Source organism: Scatophagus argus, chromosome 16, assembly GCF_020382885.2.
Source record: "Scatophagus argus isolate fScaArg1 chromosome 16, fScaArg1.pri, whole genome shotgun sequence".
Lineage (NCBI taxonomy): Eukaryota > Metazoa > Chordata > Actinopteri > Scatophagidae > Scatophagus > Scatophagus argus.
In genome coordinates, this window is record NC_058508.1 from 1,361,726 (window position 1) to 1,376,997 (window position 15,272).

The 15,272-nt window shown below is 44.7% G+C and overlaps 6 non-coding genes across 6 annotated transcripts; all 6 read right to left on the bottom strand.

The window, feature by feature from the left end:
* Positions 1-6,937: 6,937 nt before the first annotated feature.
* Positions 6,938-7,056, bottom strand: LOC124074038. Its single transcript, XR_006845760.1, has one exon. It is a non-coding gene; the product is annotated as a 5S ribosomal RNA (ribosomal RNA).
* Positions 7,057-7,390: 334 nt separating this feature from the next.
* On the bottom strand, positions 7,391-7,509 carry LOC124074047. The gene has a single exon (XR_006845766.1). It is a non-coding gene; the product is annotated as a 5S ribosomal RNA (ribosomal RNA).
* A 317-nt stretch (positions 7,510-7,826) lies between these two features.
* Positions 7,827-7,945, bottom strand: LOC124074057. The gene has a single exon (XR_006845775.1). It is a non-coding gene; the product is annotated as a 5S ribosomal RNA (ribosomal RNA).
* A 334-nt stretch (positions 7,946-8,279) lies between these two features.
* LOC124074068 lies at positions 8,280-8,398 on the bottom strand. Its single transcript, XR_006845786.1, has one exon. It is a non-coding gene; the product is annotated as a 5S ribosomal RNA (ribosomal RNA).
* A 334-nt stretch (positions 8,399-8,732) lies between these two features.
* LOC124074069 lies at positions 8,733-8,851 on the bottom strand. Its single transcript, XR_006845787.1, has one exon. It is a non-coding gene; the product is annotated as a 5S ribosomal RNA (ribosomal RNA).
* Positions 8,852-9,185: 334 nt separating this feature from the next.
* On the bottom strand, positions 9,186-9,304 carry LOC124074039. Its single transcript, XR_006845761.1, has one exon. It is a non-coding gene; the product is annotated as a 5S ribosomal RNA (ribosomal RNA).
* Between the last annotated feature and the right edge of the window lie 5,968 nt (positions 9,305-15,272).

Below are 15,272 nucleotides of genomic sequence, written 5' to 3' on the forward strand. Positions count from 1 at the left end.
CTAGATAAGTAGCATACAGTCTCACGAATATGAAACATTGAAACGAAGCAGTAGTTCTGGAGAAAACTGGATCTAGGCGACATTCCACGCTTGCCATCGCAGCTGGTTATGATTCAAAGCTGCTTATGATTCAAAGCTGCTCATTTCATCAGGGATGGATCTCCACTGAGGTACCAAGAGAGCCCTTTCCTGGTTGCTAAGGGGAGTGAAAAAGCTTACGGCACCTGGTATTCCCAGGCGGTCTCCCATCCAAGTACTAACCAGGCCCGACCCTGCTTAGCTTCCGAGATCGGACGAGATCGGGCGTGTTTTTTTTTTTATCTTTTATTTATGAAAAATATTCATTTAAAATATTTACAAATTAAAAACTAACTCAAAGAAACATTTGTTCGAGTACAACACAAAATTGGCCACAAATCACAAAACGATAAATTCAGTAGTCTAACAGCGAAAACATTCAAAAATTAAAGTACACTATTTCATTCTCTATATAAAATAAACTGTGACCCTTCAAAATTCTTGCCAAAAAAGCCACTTTCCTTCCCACCAATGCTCTTATGTATTGTTTTAGAGTTGTTGTGAAGAAATCCCATATGTTTATTGTCCTTTTTTCTTTGAGTTTTATGTTTCTTGAGTTGTATATGGCATGCTTTGCGAATTGTCCCATCAAATTTATTATATCATTGGCCTTTTGCCTAGATGTGTCTCCGAAAAGGAGGAAAAGCCTCCATTCCTCCTGTTTGTCCCACACTGCATCTGTGGTCCTTCCGAGCAGGGCTCTCAGTCTTTCCAGGAAGGGGGTGAGTGCCGGACAGTCCAGGAACATGTGTGTTATGCTCTCCTCTTGTGCTCCGCAGACAGCACAGCCCCTGGCGAAAATCTCCTTATTAATCTGGTGTAGTATGATCCCGGGATGTGTCTTCCTGCGTCTTGAACGGAAGTCTGTGTTATGTACGTTGCCAGGGGCTATGCTCCTTCTCAGGGTGGTCCATATACGGTCTCCCTTCAGATTGGGGAAGTCCATCTCCCACGCCCGGTTGGCTGCTGGTGCTCGGTGCTTGCCCTGGACGTACGCCCAATAGAGGGTTCTCGTCTGTGTGTCCCCCAGATTTTTGTTCGTCTGTAATAGAGAAAACTCACACACATCCTCGTTAGTTTTCCCCCCCTGCCTCTGTTCGCTCAACAGGTTTAGCCACCGCTGAGGGATGGAGACAGCCAGTTTCTCACATATATCCTGAATTACATTTTTCCTGTGCTTTATCTTTTTTGTTTTTAGGATGTCCAGTATCACCTCTGCTTTGAGGTCACCGGATTGACCGACAACGTCCCCCAGCCTGATCAGATCAGCTTTCTCCATTGTGGCGCAGACCACCTCTCTCCCTCCCCAGGTAACATCTGGGTTATTAAAGAGGGGTTGCGCCTTAGCTTGGAGGACGTTGTCTACCTTTGCTTCTAGCAGAGGTCTCAATTTGGCCCACGCTGTCCAGACTTTCTTCCGCCAGGGGGGGTGCCACCCCTGAGCTCAAGCGAGAGCGCCCCTGACAGAGCGCCCAGAGGCCTAAAGGCGGCCCGAGATGCAGGTCCTTGATCAGTAGATGTTTCCATAAAGCCCTGTTGTCTGATGCAATGATTTTCTTTATTAACTTTATTCTAAGGGCATTTTTTCCTGCATTCCATACTAACTAATCTCAGACCGCCTTTGTCCTCCGGCTGAATCATGACATTGTGAGCCACCTGGTTCATTTTTGTTCCCCACAGGAAGCTTCCGATGATTGAATTAATGCTATTTTCATGCTGCGGAGATAGGGGACAGACAGCCAGCACATGGTTAACCAATGAAAAAACTAGAGAGTTAACTACAATAACTTTCCCTTTTATCCCTATCTGTCTTTGCTTCCACATGTTTATTATATTTTCCATTTTTCTTTGTATTCCCTCCCAATTCTTTTCATTTGCTTTCCTCTCATTCTTACCCATCCACACACCCAAAATTTTAATCATATCACCCGTGTCTTGAAATCCCCATTGGTTCAACGTGTTTTGCTCCACCCCACACCTCATTATTTGTGTCTTGTTTGTGTTCATTCTTGCACCCGATGCCTCGCAATACGATTTTATTTTCCCCATCACCAAATTAACACTATCCTTATCCACCACTGTGACATTTGTGTCATCCGCGTACTGAATTATCTTACAGTGCACAGCATCACCCACCCTTACACCCCGGATGCCCTTGTCGATTTTGATCGCTGCAGCCAGAGGCTCCGTGACTAGTGAGAAGAGCATGGCAGACAGCGGGCATCCCTGTCGGATGGACCTGCCCAGCGGGAACACACCAGTGCATGTGCCGTTTAGTTTGACACAGCTTGTGGCTCCGCCGTACAAAATCTTGATCCATTTAATATACCGCTCTCCGAACCCTAACTTTTCCATGACTCGCCATAAAAAAGTGTCACGAATTGGTCGGCGTTGCTGACGCAGAAATTTACTGAACCCCGATGCAGAGTCAAAAAGGAGCAGGCAGGCAGATCCAAGCAAAAGTCTTTAATTAAACTAAGCTAAACAAAAAACTCACTTACTGTGGCAAAAACAAGGCATGGCATGGCAAGGCAAGGCAAGGCAAAACCAACATAACGTTCCTGGCATGGCATGGGGGAAAAAATGCAGATCCTGGCATGGCATGAGGGGAAAACTGCAGACGCTCAGACAAAGGTGACTGGGAAGACAAGGACTAAATAGACATGACAACGAGACACAGGTGACACACATCAGGAGGGAGAAAGTAATCAGGAAAACTAAAAGCAAAGCTACAAGAAAACAGGACACACAGGGGAAGTGACGCTTTTCAAAATAAAACAGGACATGACTAAAACCTTGAACATAATACATGGAAACACATGACAAGACAAACATGAAACATGGCACATGGACTGAAATCAAGAGACAAAGCATAACCAAAAACCACCAGGCATGACAAAAAGTGTGTTCAACGCGGTCAAAAGCCTTTTCAAAATCAATGCTTAACAGAAAACCACCGGTTGTGCACATGTGTTTTATTAGGCATTTGACAGTCAGGACAGAGTCAGCAATGTCTCTGCCCGGCACGCCATACGCCTGACTGGGACCCACCACCTCTTCTATCACCTGCTTAAGTCTGTTTGCTAGCGTTTTTGCTAGGATTTTATAGTCGGCGTTTAATAAACTAATTGGTCTATAATTCCCTAAGTTTTTCTTTTCACCTTTTTTGAAAATTATCGTTATAATACCTTTAGAAAATTTTTTTGTTGCTTTCCCTTTTTTTTCTATTTCCCTGTATATTTGCAGCAGTATGGGAGTCAATTGAGCTTTGAAGGCCTTGTAAAATTCAGCCGTCAGGCCGTCCCATCCTGGGCTTTTGTTATTGCTTAGACCCTCTATGGCTGTCATTACTTGTTGCAAGGTAAGCTCTGAGTCACACATTTCCTTGTCTGTTATATTCAATTTTCTATTTAGGCAGGCTATGTTTTCTGCCATTTGCTTTTCATTTATATTTTGGCTGGTGAATAGATCTTTATAAAAATCTTGTGCTGTTTGAAGCACATCTTCAATTTTATTTACAATTTTCCCCTCTTTATTGACTAGTTCCTTTATATATGTTTTTTGCTGCTTATGCTTTTCCAAGCTCAGAAAAAAGGCTGTTGATTTTTCTCCCTCTACTAGGTATTCTGCTTTTGCCCTTACTGCTGCTCCCCTGCATTTATTTATCGTTATATTATGTAATTTAGTTTGCGCAACTAAAAATAGCGTTTTGTCTCTTTTTGGATCTTTTTCTATTTTTTCTTGTTCCCCTTGGATAATTTTTAATAATTCCTCCTCTTCTTGTTTTTCTTCCCACTTTTTCCTTTTACAGTGTTTTATTGACATTTTTTTAATTTTTTCCTTAACTCCCTCCCACCATTTCGGTATGTTATCATTCCCAATCATTTCCTCCTGTATGTTTCCCAAGAAATGCTTAACTTTGCTAACGAAATTTTCATCATTCAAAATGCTGTTGTTAAAGATCCATAATCCCCCATTCCTGGGCCTACCTGCCATTCCGATCCTTAAGTACAGGGACGAGTGGTCGCTCCATCTGTTTTGCATATATTGTGCCGAATTAAGAAGGTGAATTATCGGGGGAGATAATAGGGCCAGGTCGATGCGGGATTGCTTCAGCTCATCCCCGACCAACTGTCTCCTGGAATACTCCCTGACCTCGGGATTTAACATCCTCCAGATGTCTATAAGGTTATGTGCGGACATTAAACGAAAAAGTTCCTGTCTACTCACGTCATTTTTTAGCACGCCTTTCCTTGAAGTATCATTCCTTGTTTGGATAATATTAAAATCACCTATCACCACGCATTTGTCATTTATCCATTTGTTTAATTTTCTCTTTATAAAATCCTTCCTTTCCGTTTCGTTATTGCTGCCATAAACATTCACAATTCTTATTTCCTCCCCATCTCCCCTTAAGTCTACCGCCACCAACCTTCCTTCTTCATCTGTGTGCACACAGGACACATCGTGGGGGAGGTCCGGTTTACATAAAGTTGCCACACCTGCTTTTAGCGAGGGTCCCGGGGCATAAAAAATATTCCCTTTCCAGTATTTCTTAATTTCTTTAAAAAGTTCGTCATTCCATCGCACTTCTTGCAAGCAATAAATATCTGCGTGCGTGTTATTTAATATGTCTTTCATTTTTTCTATAGTTTTTATTCCTCTTATATTTAGAGAGGTAATAAAAATCATCAAAATGGAGAGTGGGCTAAATCTCATAGCTTTATTCGTTTGCCTTTAATTATTTCTTTCTTCTCATTATTCTCTCCGATTTATTGTCCCGTGATTTCTTTTTATTTTGCAATTTTTGTGCCACATCTCTCTCCAGGTCCGAGTCAGAGGAGATTTGCTTGCGACTTGGGAAGGAGGGCCCAGGCACGCTCTCCTTTTTCCTCAGTTTATCAGCGAGCAGGGATGCACTGGAGCGGCAGGTGGGTTTTATAAAGCCGTCATCTGACATGCCGCTTTCGGCTTGAGAAATTGATTCAGGTGCCATGCTAACCATGCTACACCTAACATGCGAGTCTTTCTCATCCCTCGTCAGTCTCCGGGCAGGGTCCACAGCCCCCCCATCCACGGCTGCCGGCATCCTGACCCCTGTGCTACCTATTCCAGGCGCACCTTTTGATGTGGAGTCCAGGGCAGGGCCCTCTGCACGAGCCCCCCCCGCCCGCTCGGGAGCAGAGCCCATCTCAGGAGCTCCCTCCTCCGCTGGGAGAACGCGATGTTTTCCACCTGCCTTCAGCTCCTCTTTGCCACCCGACACAATAGTCTCGGTCTCATCTGCCTGTAACCTCGGCACAGCGGCACTGCTCTGAGCCTTTCCCTCCCGAGTCGCCTCTTCCTCTTCCATGCTGGATTCTGCCTGCTCCTCTTCGGTAAGTTCAGTCCCATCCTCCGCCTCACTCTCTTCTCTACATATGCATTTTTCCATTTTGTTAAAACATATTTTGCACCTTGGAATTGTTTTTGTGCATTCTCTGGCATAATGCCCCTGCACCCCGCATTTATTGCAGAAGAATTCCGGGCAGTCTCTCACGATGTGTCCCGGCTGCACACATATCCTACAAACACGGACCTGTCGGTCGTGAATCACTCTAAAATACTCTGGTCCCGCCGCTGTGTTAAATTTTGCCGAATAAGGCAGAGATTGAACCGCATCATTAAATTTGACTTTAACAAAACGTGTCCCATCCGCCACCTTAGTTCCTGGCCACATACGTCGCCTTATTTGGGATACCGCTGCCACTTTCCATGACTCTAGTTTTTCTAGAATCTCCGCGTCAGTCACATATGCCGGCAAGCCCAGGAATGAGACTACTAGCTCATCATTTGCTATTTCTTTTCCCTGCACCATTGTGTTGCCGATCTTGTAGCCATCTAAAAGTTTATTTTTTCCGGCTGAACTTCCCATTGTTATTTCATATTTATTCGGTCCAGTATTTCTGCACGCATTAATACTGCCACACATTAGACGCGTGAATCGAATTAACTCGACCGGTGTGACTACTTCTTCTCCTTTTAATTCTACTGTTACCGTCAGTTCCCTTGCATATCCCGTCTCCTGCATTTTTTTATTATATGCTTCTGACTTACCTCCATTTTGCTGGCTGTCTGTCTCCCTCCCCGCCATCTCATCTCCGCAATATGCACTTACCCGATTGCTTTCATCATATTCGGCTGTGTTCCTGCCGTTGTTTTGTCCGTTGTCCTGTGTCATGGTCTTTTGTTCGTTCCTGGGTCTGTTACCGGTGATGTCCATCCTGCTGCGTATTTACAAAAAGAAAAAACAGGAACGAAACAGAAGCGATAGCAAACAAAAAACAACTCCCCGACAGTCCACAGGACCGCGGGGAGCGAAAAAAAACACACTATTTAATAACGGGGGAAAAAAAGAAAATAAAATAATGAATAGTTTAACTCAAAAAAACCCCGAAAAAAGAACTCCTCTCTGTCCAAGTCTCAAGAAACAAAACACCCGCTCTCTCCTCCTTCCGTACCACCTGACAGACATGCGTGTTCAGGGTGGTATGGCCGTAAGCCGTCTCAGTCCTTACGGCGGGGCCTTTTAAAGACGCCGTGGCATCGCTATGCTGCAGATGAAATAAATCTTCGGATTACAGTGAATATGGAATGAACATACAATATTCTCTTCTCAAGTGTACTAGATAAGTAGCATACAGTCTCACGAATATGAAACATTGAAACGAAGCAGTAGTTCTGGAGAAAACTGGATCTAGGCGACATTCCACGCTTGCCATCGCAGCTGGTTATGATTCAAAGCTGCTCATTTCATCAGGGATGGATCTCCACTGAGGTACCAAGAGAGCCCTTTCCTGGTTGCTAAGGGGAGTGAAAAAGCTTACGGCACCTGGTATTCCCAGGCGGTCTCCCATCCAAGTACTAACCAGGCCCGACCCTGCTTAGCTTCCGAGATCGGACGAGATCGGGCGTGTTCAGGGTGGTATGGCCGTAAGCCGTCTCAGTCCTCACGGCGGGGCCTTTTAAAGACGCCGTGGCATCGCTATGCTGCAGATGAAATAAATCTTCGGATTACAGTGAATATGGAATGAACATACAATATTCTCTTCTCAAGTGTACTAGATAAGTAGCATACAGTCTCACGAATATGAAACATTGAAACGAAGCAGTAGTTCTGGAGAAAACTGGAACTAGGCGACATTCCACGCTTGCCATCGCAGCTGGTTATGATTCAAAGCTGCTTATGATTCAAAGCTGCTCATTTCATCAGGGATGGATCTCCACTGAGGTACCAAGAGAGCCCTTTCCTGGTTGCTAAGGGGAGTGAAAAAGCTTACGGCACCTGGTATTCCCAGGCGGTCTCCCATCCAAGTACTAACCAGGCCCGACCCTGCTTAGCTTCCGAGATCGGACGAGATCGGGCGTGTTCAGGGTGGTATGGCCGTAAGCCGTCTCAGTCCTCACGGCGGGGCCTTTTAAAGACGCCGTGGCATCGCTATGCTGCAGATGAAATAAATCTTCGGATTACAGTGAATATGGAATGAACATACAATATTCTCTTCTCAAGTGTACTAGATAAGTAGCATACAGTCTCACGAATATGAAACATTGAAACGAAGCAGTAGTTCTGGAGAAAACTGGATCTAGGCGACATTCCACGCTTGCCATCGCAGCTGGTTATGATTCAAAGCTGCTCATTTCATCAGGGATGGATCTCCACTGAGGTACCAAGAGAGCCCTTTCCTGGTTGCTAAGGGGAGTGAAAAAGCTTACGGCACCTGGTATTCCCAGGCGGTCTCCCATCCAAGTACTAACCAGGCCCGACCCTGCTTAGCTTCCGAGATCGGACGAGATCGGGCGTGTTCAGGGTGGTATGGCCGTAAGCCGTCTCAGTCCTCACGGCGGGGCCTTTTAAAGACGCCGTGGCATCGCTATGCTGGAGATGAAATAAATCTTCGGATTACAGTGAATATGGAATGAACATACAATATTCTCTTCTCAAGTGTACTGGATAAGTAGCATACAGTCTCACGAATATGAAACATTGAAACGAAGCAGTAGTTCTGGAGAAAACTGGATCTAGGCGACATTCCACGCTTGCCATCGTAGCTGGTTATGATTCAAAGCTGCTTATGATTCAAAGCTGCTCATTTCATCAGGGATGGATCTCCACTGAGGTACCAAGAGAGCCCTTTCCTGGTTGCTAAGGGGAGTGAAAAAGCTTACGGCACCTGGTATTCCCAGGCGGTCTCCCATCCAAGTACTAACCAGGCCCGACCCTGCTTAGCTTCCGAGATCGGACGAGATCGGGCGTGTTCAGGGTGGTATGGCCGTAAGCCGTCTCAGTCCTCACGGCGGGGCCTTTTAAAGACGCCGTGGCATCGCTATGCTGGAGATGAAATAAATCTTCGGATTACAGTGAATATGGAATGAACATACAATATTCTCTTCTCAAGTGTACTGGATAAGTAGCATACAGTCTCACGAATATGAAACATTGAAACGAAGCAGTAGTTCTGGAGAAAACTGGATCTAGGCGACATTCCACGCTTGCCATCGCAGCTGGTTATGATTCAAAGCTGCTTATGATTCAAAGCTGCTCATTTCATCAGGGATGGATCTCCACTGAGGTACCAAGAGAGCCCTTTCCTGGTTGCTAAGGGGAGTGAAAAAGCTTACGGCACCTGGTATTCCCAGGCGGTCTCCCATCCAAGTACTAACCAGGCCCGACCCTGCTTAGCTTCCGAGATCGGACGAGATCGGGCGTGTTCAGGGTGGTATGGCCGTAAGCCGTCTCAGTCCTCATGGCGGGGCCTTTTAAAGACGCCGTGGCATCGCTATGCTGCTGATGAAATAAATCTTCGGATTACAGTGAATATGGAATGAACATACAATATTCTCTTCTCAAGTGTACTGGATAAGTAGCATACAGTCTCACGAATATGAAACATTGAAACGAAGCAGTAGTTCTGGAGAAAACTGGATCTAGGCGACATTCCACGCTTGCCATCGTAGCTGGTTATGATTCAAAGCTGCTTATGATTCAAAGCTGCTCATTTCATCAGGGATGGATCTCCACTGAGGTACCAAGAGAGCCCTTTCCTGGTTGCTAAGGGGAGTGAAAAAGCTTACGGCACCTGGTATTCCCAGGCGGTCTCCCATCCAAGTACTAACCAGGCCCGACCCTGCTTAGCTTCCGAGATCGGACGAGATCGGGCGTGTTCAGGGTGGTATGGCCGTAAGCCGTCTCAGTCCTCACGGCGGGGCCTTTTAAATTTATAGTGAATGTTGGGATCTCATGCCATGTGCTGAGATTCATGATAGAGAGACCCCCACAAGACTGAAGATTTCTTTTTTTCCCTTTCTTTGAATGAGTGCCAAAACCTCACTCTCCATACCTAGGTGTGAGGTTTAGTTTAAGTTGGGTGAGAGCCACTGGGGGTCCCCATTCCCTTTTAGTCAAGTCATCCAGGTAATAAAAGCATCCTTGCTGCACACCTCCAGGCTTTTTCCCTGTGCGCCGTCGCTACAGTGACAGCTACTCCAGGCTCTTGTTGGTGTCCTGGTCACCAAAGGGAGCACATAAGAAAGCTTAATTATTTTACTCTCTTTTATCTCAATATTTAGGCCACAAGTCTTTAACTTTAAACCCATTTACACTGACCATTCCCCATCTATCCCATATCTCATGTTGTTAACTGCTTTCCTGCCTGCACAACATCCACCACCCGCCCTGGGTGAGGGATCCCTCCTCTATTGTTCATCCTGGGGTTTCTTCCATTTTTCCTTGTTAAAGGTTTATCTGGGAGTTTTTCCTTCGTTGATGTGAGGGTCGAAGGGCAGAGGATGTTGCTATGATGTTATGTAAAGCTCTTTGAGACAAACTGCTTGTAAAAATGGGCTATATGTAGCGGGTACCGCCGAGACGGCACCATAAGAACAGATAAATATCCTGAAATTCAGGAGAATAAAGATGAGGCAGGGCAGCAGCGTATTTGCGCTCTCTGCAGTTATTTTATTAAACATTTCCCTGAATAGGTACATTTTCCCTTTAAGAATCATCTTTACATGCAATGTATACTTTATGTCTAATGTCATGTAACATATGTATTTCAATTTCCATGTCAAACAAATACCCATTAGAAACTAAATCTCCATATACAGAATACATGTTTACATCAATACTAAATACAAAATCCATGCTAAATAATTATCCATTTAAATTGATTTGAATGCATTTCCAAACTTTCATTACCGGTAACAGTTTAGCACTTACTGTGCATAGAGTCTGGAGGCTGCCACAAGACTGGACTGGTTGTAGTGGTTGTTACTGGAGCGTTACTGACCGCTGTTCTTGTCTTGGATCCCTCCAGTGGGTCTTTTTGAATCACCTTTGCCACAGTCTGAACACTACCTAGGGCTGTCTTTCTTGGTATAGTGACTGAATGTTTTGCGCTATTCTTTACTGGGATAGTAACATAGGGTCTCTTTGAACTCTGCACTTTCAGTAGGCCCTCTCCTACCATTAACTCTGACAAGTGCGCATCATCTTCATTAGGTTCAAATAAAAGAAGATCAGGTCGATCGATAGCAGATGGAACCTGGCATTTTATCCAAGCTACTTGTCCAGCTGGAATAATCGTATCATGAGTGCCAGTCCGCAGCCGTCCATGATGCGCAGATGTTTTGCCAGCTTGAATAAAGGTCTCTAGTGACTCAGCTTTCTCAGTAGGCATTGACATTGCATCAGCAAGGAGAGTGATAAAAGCTGAGACGAGTTCTGCTGGTCGACTTCGGACCACTTCCTCCAGCACATTGAATCCAAGTAGTGGCTGGCCAAGTGGAACACTGCAGACAAGGAAAGGTACTGTTATGGGTTCACTGAAGCTGCCATTTCCACTCAAGCTGACTGTGATGAGGACCCAGCCATCAAAAGGAAGAATGTCTCCATTCACAGCCTGGACCTCTAGCTCTTCCTTGTCATCAAATATTTCACTGAGCGGTCTGACTGGTGTGTCTGGTAGTATTACTCTTTCCAGCTTCACTCAATCATGCTCACTTGAACTCCCGTGTCCAGCAATGCTTTGACTATCAAGCCGTTTAAGTTACACTGCACAAGGGCTTTGGCTCCTATGAACTTGGCCAGACGCCTACTCATTTGTGTGGGCATGGAAAGAGGGGATTGGGCAAATGTTTGCTCATAGGTGTCTTTCTGCTTTTGTTTCATTACAGCTCACTGAGTCTTTTTGATGTTAGAGTCACACATGTCACACTCAGCAGTGTGGGGTGGGCTCAGTTGGGACTGTGAGGGAGGCCCAGTCACTGCTTGTCCCGTGGCAGGGACTGGTTCCACATCAACTTTGGTTCTCTTGTCTTGTGCTGCGGCGGCTTCAAGTTGTGTGCTATGTATATTTACATATTTCTGACGCACAGCTGTCCCCAGACGTCTTTGTCTCTTGTTCTCAGTGTTTGTTATCTTCATCATTTGTTTTAGGATTGTCTCATCAGACGCGTTGCTGTCTGAGAGCAGGGGTTTCAGCTCTCGACATATGTCATCATGCTTGCGGCCAAGACCCTGATATATTGTGTGGAGAAAAATGTCTTGAACTGTGCTTGTATTGTATTTCACATCTTTGTCAGTGTATTTGGAAGCGAACAAAATCTTTTGTTTGAGGCCGATAACTCGCTACAAGAACTGTTGTTGTGTCTCATTGTCATTCTGTTTTGTGCACATGAGCTCTTGGAAAAGTTCTGTGTTACTGCACCCACCTAGATGAGACTGTAGAAATCCTTTGAGTTCATCTTTTCATGTTATGGTGAATAGGATGTGTTGTGCGACTTAGTAGGAGCAATTTGGTTATTGGCAAACAGTCAATGATTATGGGAAATAATCATTAAAGTAAAATCAGTGTATGCTTAATACACGTAAATATCGGGGCACCACCCTGTCACCAGGGACCAATAGCCAAATTAATAAATGGGAAATAACAGTCTCTTAAAATTGTGAAGGATGAATCCGAGCACTGGCTGTCATGAATTCAGCTGTTATCACAAGTACATACACAATAACCACAGACAACGACAGGTTAAAATATAACAGGATTTATTAACCAGCAACAACCATCCATAGATAAGTATCACTTTGTAATAAACACTATTATAATCTAAGTTTTATCAACACACATTAACTATTAACTAGGGATAACACAGGTACAGCAGCAAGAGTATATTTATATATAGGTGTGCATATATACAGGAGTGTGTGTGTGTGTGTGTGTGTGTGTGTGTGGGTGTGTGTGAGAGAGAGAGAGATGACAACAAACAAGGTGGAGGCTAACAAGCTAGCCAGGTAGCGGCTAACAAGCTAGTGGCTAAAAACAAACAAGATGGCGGTTAGCAAGGTAGCGGCTAACGAGATAGCAGCTAACAACAACAAGCTAGTGGCTGACTACAATTAAGATGGCGGATGGCCACATGAGTGGGAAAACTACAACCAGAATGGCGAGTGGGGAAACTACAACCAAAATGGTGGAGGACTACATGAGGAGGGGTCAGCACACCAGGATGAACCACCACATAAAGGATGACTCAGCAAACAAAACAACTAGTCACACGCCAGTGATGACTCAGCAAAACCCAAAATGACTATAGAAGAATACGCCGGCCGTATTATTCAGAGCCAAGTCGGTGATAACCCACATAATGTTGCTTGTATGGTCACAGAAGAGAACGGGCGAAGCCTTTGAGCGCCACGTACCCTTTTGTTACGGCTCGTGATCGCGTGCTTGGACTTTTGCCTCACCGTTCAGGAAAGGAAAAGGAAAGGAAAGGAAAGTGACATATCTTGTCATTGGAGGGAACTCACTCCAACGAAATTTGTTCTCTGCATTTAACCCACCCAAGTGACGTGCACACACACACAGCAAACCCGGGGCAGTGGGCGACCGCGTGCAGCGCCCGGGGAGCAGTGGGGGTTAGGTACCTTGCTCAAGGGTACCTCAGCCATGGACACCGGGACGGGGAATCGAACCAGCAAAACAAGAATGAGAGGAAAGATAGAAATGAAAATACAAGAAACACAACCCAAATAAAGAATCCACTCCAATTCTTTGGAGCCTCGCGTATCACCACCACCAAGAGCGGAGTCAGTAAACCGGAGCTTATCTGCTCAGCTATTGGTCCTTTAACTGGTGACGCGCGGTCTCGCTGAAGTGGCGGAAATGGCCGATTGGAAACAAAATCAATGAATGCAGCACTTAAAAGTTACAAAGCATGTGTAAACAAACTCTATTTTACGCTATCTCTGCCCAGACATAAGCCTCTTACTTTGCGTAGCTCCGATCTTTCGGAGTTTGAAATAATGATCCGCTTAAACGTTCGCAGCGTCGTCCTCGGCGGGATGCTGGCGGTCCGTTATCTCAGATGATGCGGAGTGTTGATCTCTCGGCGGCAGCGGAGAAAATCACCGGTGACAAAGTTAACAACCTTTGTTTTCGTCCTTAACAAAGTCGGCGCGCGGCTCGTTAACGTGCGATCAGCTGATTGCCCAGCGATCCACGTCGGATGAGGAAAAAAAAAGAAAAGTTACAGACAATTACAGCAGTCTGTTTCTCGGCCTGCGAGTTGCAGAACTGTGACCCGGGATCTAAAATGATGTTAATCAAACGTCTGATTTTTGCTCCCTTTTGGCGGTTTGGACATTTGGAGAGCCTGGAGAAGCTCTCACTGTCACAGCACGCACGGGAAAAAAGCCAAGGCTGATGGTCGCAGTGACCTTTTATTACCTGAGTGACGTCACCTCGGACCCCCGTGGAGATGGCTGGCACACAGCCAATGTCCGTGCCGGTTCTGAGTTTAAACTCAGGAATTTATGACTTAGGTGCACGTCATGAGTGGGGTCCCTAACAGTTAGTCACTCTAACTCAGGCTTTATGGGTTACATGTAGGCCGCTCTATTGTTCTCCAGAGCGCATGGCCAGAGATCCCAACAGATGGGTTGTCCAGATGATCAAAATAATTTGATTCAGAACCTTGCAGTTTCTTTTGCTGATTAGCAGGGAAAAAAAGGAGTGAATTTAGAGCAAGTTTCTTCCTCTTGGGTGCAGAGAATAGAAACCCTGAGAGTAGAGAGAAGGTAATGTATAGGAGCCATAGAGCCACATGGCTGGAGAGTTTCTTTTTGCTCAACTCAAAAAGAATATTTAATGAACGACCATTAATCAACTACCTAAATCTTTAAACACTAAATGAATATCTGTCTCCAAGGTTCAGGTATTGCTTGGATCATGCAACAATCATGTTGTCTGCACTCATTCCTGTTCCCAGTAGAACTGCACAAGTTCTTCCCTTTAGTTAAAGAGACTGAATATTTTGACATGCTCAGCTTGTTTTCGTTTTTGACATGTGTTGAATAAATCCTTGGCTAGACTCATTTACTTTGCATAAATTTGAAGTCCTTTGTGAAATGCCCATGTAGTTGCCCAGTGCTGATAATGTATTACACTAAACCAAATAATGGTTGGTGTATGAGGTTCTCTGCCTTTTCCTTCACAATCAGAGGCTGAACACAAAACACAGGAAAAGATTCAAATCCATACTTTGAGTATTTGCACAAAATTCATTAAACAGGGGGCTTACATAATTGTCACTTTAAATGACCAGACACCAATGTTTCTATGAATTGTGAACAGTTGAACCATGAGTCAGATAATGAAGGATAAGCACAGCACTCGTAACAATCTAAATATACAAATATACATACAAATATAAAAGTGCTTCGAGAGGCTTGTTATGAGTCACATCAAGACCCTGTTGCCGGCCTCACTGGACCCGCTGCAGTTTGCATATCGTCCCAACTGCTCTACAGACGATGGCTTTGCCACCACTGTCTTGTTGTCTATACTTTTATTGTACTGTTGTATTTCGGACTCATGCTTTTTTTTTTATCTCTATACTCAATATTTGTACTCCTTTTTTAAGCACCATGTAGTATCCTGGAGGAACGTTGTGTCATGGCTGTATGCACTACACACACAGTTGTAATGACAATAAAAAAAATCTCCTTGACCTTGACCTTGAACAACTCTTGCTCAAAAAGTTTCTGGAGGCCATTCTTTGCTCCCCTCAGCCAGCAGAGTTCAAAATTACCTGCACAAATTCATCCACCCCACACAAATGAACTGAAATGAACAAATACAAAATCAAAGCTGCAT